The following is an 8,107-nucleotide window of genomic DNA, read 5'->3' as shown; positions in this document are numbered from 1 at the left end:
CCATGGAGCATTAGCCCACTATACAAGTATGGATGATTTACACAATCAACCCATATATTTAATTAGTCTTCTTTTGATCACTTAATTAATCCTAGATTAATTCTCGATCAATACTAATTAAATAATCTTATTATTCTTATTATTAATATACTAGAACTTAACCATAAGTGTCTTATTTCTCTCATTATAGTCTATCCAAGTGCATGATGGTATGCAACCCAAATGGACCATGCCGGGTCGGGTCAAATCTTACCAATTATAGTTATGGACTTAGACATTAATCCAACACGTTATGGCTGGATGTTCAGGAGGGTTGCTCGGAAGCTATGAAATGTTCTGTCATGTTAGCGCGGTAAGGGATTTGATCCAGAGAGGAAACGAGATGAGTTTCCATCGGTGCAAGTTAATAGAAGTGGCGCCAGATGGGCGAGAGATAGCCGGATAATACTGAGTCAAGACCCGGTGGTTTAGAATGGTATCTAGTTTTTGCAGGTGGCGAATGAATGCGTAAGACGGAAGTAAGGTAGTGTCTTCTGGTTGCACTTAGTGATGAGTGTTGTTATCAAAGAAAGGAAGCCGGTGGCCGGCTTGAAGCAGTTATCAAGACCCTGCAAGGGAAGAGATGGGTTTTAGGGATTCGATAGCAGTGTTTGAAGGAATTTGGGTCAGTTTGAGATCAGTGGATGCATTGTGGGAATATCATCCAGAAGTTTGCGTTGCAGCAGGCTTCGAGGGCGAAGCCTAATTTACGTGGGGGAGAGTTGTAACATCCTGAATTACAGAAGTACAATTTAAGAGTTTAAAGTGTAATTTCGAAGAAGGGACTCGACGAGTAGGTACGCTTACTCGCCGAGTCGGAGCGGGTTTGGGTCGCGAATTAAGTAACCAACTCTCCGAGTCGAAAGCTGAACTCGACGAGTTGGTGCTGGGATGAGAAAAGCCCTAATCTTAGGGTTTGCACACTATTTAAAGGACTTAATGTCCTCCCTTCAGCTCCCTTAGCCCCCTTTGAGATCCAGTAAACCCTAGCTCGTGTGTATAAGGCCATTGGAGGGAGATTGAAGCTTTGAGAGTTGTTCTAGTGGAAGAAACTTGAAGATCAAAAGGGTTTGCATCAAGAAAGTAGTGTAGATCCAGAATCTACTACAGTTTTGGGCACATCTTGGAGGTAATGAGCTGTTACCTTTCCTTTGTTGCTTCTAGATTTATCCTTCAATGAGATTTGGGGCCATTTTGGTATGATTGAGATCCACTTCGGGTTTGGAGTCTAGATCTGAGGTTGCTACTTCAGATCTAGACTTGTATTGGTCCAGAAAGTCATAAAGCATCCATTATTGAATTGTTGGTGAAGCCCATTTGTCTAAAACCCAAGCCCTAGTGTGTTTTGGACCCATATCTCTTTAGTTTCACGTAAAGTTTTTAACTTTATGTGAGGGATAGATTGTTGAAGGGTGGATCTACGGATTGGAGCCTCAACATGGCTCGAAAAGCCTCTGAATGGATTGAGAACTGGAGAGACTCGGCGAGTCACATGGGTGTACTCGATGAGTTGTATGAACACGTGCATGGACTCGACGAGTTGGAAGAACAACTCGACGAGTCTATTGAAGATTGCCTTGGACTCGGTGAGTCTGTTCTTGGACTCGGCGAGTCAGGTCCCAGAACCCCAACCTCTTTTGGTTAAAGCCTTGGATTACTGAGTCGGTTGGCTACTCAGTGAGTTGGACAGGATGGGACTCAGAGATCGTTGGACTCGGCGAGTTAAGTTGTGTCATGAGAGTTTTTTGGGTAAGGGAACTTGGCGAGTCGACGGGGTGACTCGGCGAGTAGAGTCAACCAGGAAGGTTGACTTTGACTAAGGACTTTGACCTTGACCAAGAGTTGACCAGTTTGACTTCCAAGGGTACTTTGGTAATATTGGTATTTATGGAATTGGTTCTTTGGTAGTGTTCAGTGGCGGCGATCATGTCAGAGGTCAGAGCAGCTTGGTCTTATCTTTTCAGTCAGCAATTTCAGGTGAGTTATCCTCACTATATCAATAGGGTCTAAGGCACCAAGGCTGGCCCTTTTAGTTGTTATCTTGGTTACAGTATGCTACATGTGGTTATGATCTGTTAGCTTGGTATCAAAATAGATAGTATGTTGTTATGCTCATGTGATCCGTTAGGACTGGTATGTTAGTGACCTGGTTAAGTCGATGCCTTGGTCATGAGAGATTTCTATGATCGATGATCTGTGAGATAGTTATATCTGATATTTGTACTTGTACTGTTGATATGCTTATTGATCTGTTAGGTCGGCGTCCTGGTAATTGGGACAGTATTATGTCAGTGACCTGGTTTAGGCCAGTATCCTGGTATATAGGATGATGCTATGTTAGTGACCTGGTTTAGGTCGGTATCCTAGTATATAGGATGATGCTATGTTAGTGACCGGTTAGGTCGATATCCTGGTAAGGATGACGCTATGCTTTATGATCTGCTAGATCGATTTGTTTGCCTATGGACTGTTATGTGATTTCCTGTTATATGTACACATGGTTATTTGCTTGATGTTTGGGTTGAGGCGGTCCTACTTTGTGCTGAAGGCCAACATACCCTATGAGCGGTCCGGATAGATTGTAGGCCCGTATGGCGGTCCAGTCATAACAAAGGCTTGGATAGAGCCAGATAGACTGAAGGCCCGGTGCGGGCGGTCCAGTCATACTGTAGACTCAGAGAGTGGATCAGGTGAACTGAAGGCCTGTTGAGGGCGGACCAGTCACGCTGCAGAATTGAGAGGCATGGTTGTTTTGTATTGTGATACAATATGTCATGATTATGGCTGTATGTGGTTGGTATTTTGGGGGTAACTCACTAAGCTTTCGGGCTTATAGTTTAGTGTATTGTTTCAGGTACCTTAGGAGATTGTGGCAAGGCGAAGGCGTGATCGTACCGCTACTCATGTTTTATGATTCATGTGATATGGTTATGGGGGATACTCTGATGTTTAAACTATTTTGAAAATAAGATGTATGAACTTAATGTTTTTTGAATGAAATAAAATGTTTAAAATTAGCTCAAATTTTTGGTCGCTACAAGTTGGTATCAGAGCCTTGGTTTGAGTGAATTGGAGGAACATTCGTGTGAATCCAGTCTCAAATCAAGGAGGGATTTACAAAATGGTTTTCAAAAGGTTTTCGAAATAAGTAACGTAGGATGTAGAGGATACAATCAGCCAAAGCCAGTAAGTAGACCCCAAAATACCACACAAGTTATTTGATTATGTGATATGTTAGAACAGCATGCTAGTACTAGGCTAGGGATCTTCAGGAATTGCATGATATAATTGCCTGATTTCATGATGCCTATTAGCCTTGGGTTTTCCTTATATGAAATTGACATCCTTACTATAGTTGTTTAGTGTATGCATCACGGCTGTGCATAATCAAGATCTTATAGCCTGAGAATGTTTGATTCGACCTTAGGGTAGAATTGGATATTCGAAAGTCTATCGGGTCCAATGTTATGTGTGGATAGTATACACTAATGTTGCAGGGTCGGTGGAAGTTTCATGGATTAAGTGGGTAGTAAGAGACCGGGAGGCCAGGTATGAGATGTTTAGCATTCCTCTAGGAGTGAGGATTTAATCGCTCGCTACATTTATGTATATTGTTAGGGCGTTGTGATGATACTTGAGACAAATATGGGTAGGTGTGGAAGGTAGTATGGGCCCGTACTACTAAAAGCACAGGACCCATACGCGTGGCAAGGAAGTCACAACCCCTAGGGTTGGGTTTTGGAGTTGTTTCCCTGTCATTATATAGGTTATTAGAGACCTTTTTGGTGTATTGCCAGAATGGTGGTCACAAGACGTCTTGTGACCGGATCCAGGTTAGGATCGAGAGCTGGCAGCCAGGATAGGCCAGCATTGTCAGGGGGATCGTGTCGGGGAGATCCTCCGGGAAGAGACAATCGAGATGGTTCAGGGATAAATTCCAAAGATGATTGGGTCTTTCAAGACCGTCATGTTTGAGTATTTTGTCGAGCGTCATGTAGACATTGCTGAGACGGTTGCCGCGACAGCTTTGGCAGCTGCAATGACGGCAGGGAGAGGAGCTGGATGAGCTTTCCAGGAACGGGACATGTTATCGGTACATAATCTGATGAGCAGAAGAATACAGTTATCTGGGAGCAGGAAGATGACCTGTACTCGTTATATTTTTGCGGGTTGAGTGTTAGAGTCTAGCTTGTAGGTTTATAGATTTGAGGCTCGGGGGTTCACATATAATTCACATATGAATTACATGTAAATGACATATGAATTACATGTGATTCACATGTAAATCACATGTAATTCACATATGAATTACATGAGATTCACATGTAAATCACATGTAATTTACATGTAAATCACATCTAATTCACATGTAATTCACATATGAATTACATGTGATTCATATGTAATTCACATATGAATCATATATGAATTACATGTGATTCACATGTAAATCACATGTAATTCATATATGAATTACATGAGATTCACATGTGAATCACTTGTAATTCACATATACATCATATGTAATTCATACATGAATCGCCTGTGATTCATATGTTAATCACATATGTATTTTTGTGAGTGTTTTTGTATCAATTAATTTTTTTTTTGTACATTTTTTGTTTTTAATAATTTTTTTGCATCGAATAAAATACTTATTATATCGTGTTTATAGATTGGTAAATAAAATGGGTTTTTCTATGATCTACTTACGAATATTATAGTATAAAAAATATGAATATATGCATTTAAAAAAATATGCATATATGGACCTAAAATTTATATATATATTTTTGTATAAAAAATGTAGTTTTTTTTTTTGAAAAAAATGTAACTTTCTTTAAAAAAACATACCGTTTTTTTTAAAAAGTTCATTTTTTTTTAAATTGCAGTTTTTTTAAATGCAGTTTTATTTAAAAAAAATTGCAATGTTTTTGAAAAAAAAATACAGTTTTTTTATAAAAATATGTTTTTCAATTTTTTTTTCAAAAATACATGTTTTCTATAAAAACCTAAAAATCTGCATTTAAAAAAAAACGAAAAATATTATTTTTAAAAAAATCTAAAAATTTGATTGATGATGTAAATTTTTAAACATTTATATTAATATATTAAATAACACAAAAAAATTAAACATTAAATGAGATTGGTAAGATGACGATCATGTCCTTAACGAATTACTTTTGATCCAACGCTCCACTTTTAGTTCTCGGGTTCTCGGGAAATTTTGAGTTCTCAACCGATTTCAACCCTATATATATATATATATATATATATATATATATATATATATATATATATATATATATATATATATATATATATACACACACATACACGAAACATGAAGTAACATTATATCTTTTTAGGTTTTGTTACTATCCATTTTACTATTCATAGAAAATTTTTATTCTTTCGATTAATTCATTTTGATATTTACTTTAATTTATCGATTAAAAAGATTGATTAAAAAATTATAGAAGGATATATGATTTCTCTTATTACAAACCTCAAGTATGTCGAGAATTATAAGTCGTCGGTACTTATTCTCGAAAGTTGTTTAGTTGATAATATGTGATATTGATTCATCTATTCTTCTAAAAAGTATATATAATCATCCTAAATAAATAAATAAATGCTTGGTCAATGAAAGTACACAAATAAATGAGTGGTTGTTGATCTTCTTCCAATGTCTTCAAAAAGGCGATCCTCATTAATGGTTAAATAATCATATCCAAACTTATCTCAACGGGTCAAGGTTGGTAGGAGACCAATAAGACATTCATTTATGAAAGTACTAAATATGTTTTTTGATTTTATATATAGAAAAGTTAAAATTAAGAGGCAGATTCGGAAATATTTCTATTTATCTAATTAAATTACAAACTATATGGATGGAGACGAATGTTTGATATATGATGGTAATATTGAACAAATAAACATATGTGGATTATAAGATTAATGAAAAAAAAATGCTGATTTCATCTAACAAACTAAAAGTAGAAAATACAATCTTTTTTTTCTTAAGAAAATAAAGTAACATGTATTTGATTGTCTAAAATTAGATACAATTATTTTGTTGATAAATTAGTTAGTTATATAACTATGAATTTAAATTAGTTTTATTAGTTTATTAATATGAGTGATGACGAGTAAAGACGCAACTAAAGACTCATAAGAACAACAAACTTCTAAATTCTCTTGTAATTATTGAGAAAAATGTCTCTACATAAAAATAATATATCCTTAGTCATAAATTAAATGTAATTACTTTCTTTGTCAGATATTTAAAATAAATAACTATAATTAAAAATGTGGGTACATATCTAATTTGGTTTTTATAAAATAATTAGATTAGTAAATGTTTGAGGATCATCTTTAAAGCATTATTATTTATAAAAAAAATTAGATTGAAAGTTTTTTTTGAGGGTCAGCCCAAGATACGTTGCCCATTTGAACATGTAATACAAAATTATATGTTTTAATCATTTATTTAATGGCATTCGATATATGTTATTTAAAAAGTTAAAATATATATATATATATATATATATATATATATATATATATATATATATATATATATATATATATATATATATAAAAGAAGTATATTATGGTATGTAATGATGTTGGCAGGGTACACGGCAAAGATTGCGCAGACAAGTTTATGGGAAACTGCGGCTGCTCCTGCTTTTTACCGGCTTTGGATACGCTTTTTACTTTTCCTCACATGCCTTTTTTCACTATTTTTATTTTATAATTTTTATTTCTTAAAACAAATAATACAAACATGTTTTTAATTTTCATTACATAATTTTTTTTGATTAATTAAGGTTGAAAGTTGAAACCTAGGGAAAAAAAGTTCAAAATATTTAGAAAAATATCACTTTTAATAATTTTTTTGAACGGCATAAATATATTAAAAAGAGAGCCAACGAGGCTTTAGAAAAAGAAAATCGTCAACAACACATAGAGTTAAAAGCAAAAAAAAAAAGAATTAAACTAATCAAAATCAATTTATCGACCTCAGATCTGTGCTCAATCCAATTGAAAGAGTTAAGTTGTATCTAATTTTCCATCTTTATAGGATTGTGTCTCGTGTTCTTCAATAATATATAATTTCGAGTTTTTCATGTTTTCCATAGAGTTAAGTAAAAGTGACTATGTATCTGAAACTTAGTGAGTTTCGAAATCCATTTTAATTTACAAACTTTGGTAATATAGTCTTCAATATTTGACTTTTTAGGGTAATGAATTATGAGTTTTGTAAATATTAGTCACTTTATTTTTTATTTTTTTATTTTTTTTACACATATTACAATTAAACTCGTTTGATATGTTCATAAACTACCATTTTAATCGACAATAATTTGCTTTAGGTGAGCCTAACAGCTCCGACAAGCCTCCGATCATCTTCTCTAGCCAAATATAATTTTCAGCTTAGCACATATAAGAAAATCGATTCAAGTGCATAAGTGTAAAATCTCCAAAACAAAAAAACCTTAAATTTCACTTTTCATCTCCAAAAAGCCAAACTCCTTGTTTTTCATCTCTATCATTTCAAAACTGGATACAAGTTATTGATACAACCTTTGGTGTAAACCCCCTTGGTTCGATGCTCTATAAACCCGAATGGGTTGACGACTTTGTAAAAACATAAAAACATAAAGAAGAAAAACATACATCTTATGTAACCATTGATCTTGATGCTTGAGATCTTGATCTTGTCCTCCTCAAAGTTGCTTGGATGAGAGGAACAAACCAGAATCCGTCTTACGCTATCACACCCAATGACACGACTTAGGGGAATAAAATAACGAGGATAAGGTCATTTTCATAAACCCTACGAGGGTTAGAAATCGCCTCTATGGGGGAGAAAGAAGGGTTGGCAAAAATTCAAGCCAAGGTGCAAGGAAGAATAAGATCCTTAAGGCCCTAGTTATAGCCTTAGATCCATTCCTAGGTTTAGTGCTCCATCTCATATGGGATGGAGTGATTTTCATCCAAACCTAATTCCATAAGGGTTCTGGTACATTCCTTATTAACCAACTATTGATTAATGAAT

The sequence above is a fragment of the Lactuca serriola genome, chromosome 1 (genome assembly GCF_051521515.1).
Source record: "Lactuca serriola cultivar US96UC23 chromosome 1, Lser_US96UC23_V15, whole genome shotgun sequence".
Lineage (NCBI taxonomy): Eukaryota > Viridiplantae > Streptophyta > Magnoliopsida > Asterales > Asteraceae > Lactuca > Lactuca serriola.
Note: the sequence above shows the minus strand (reverse complement) of the source record.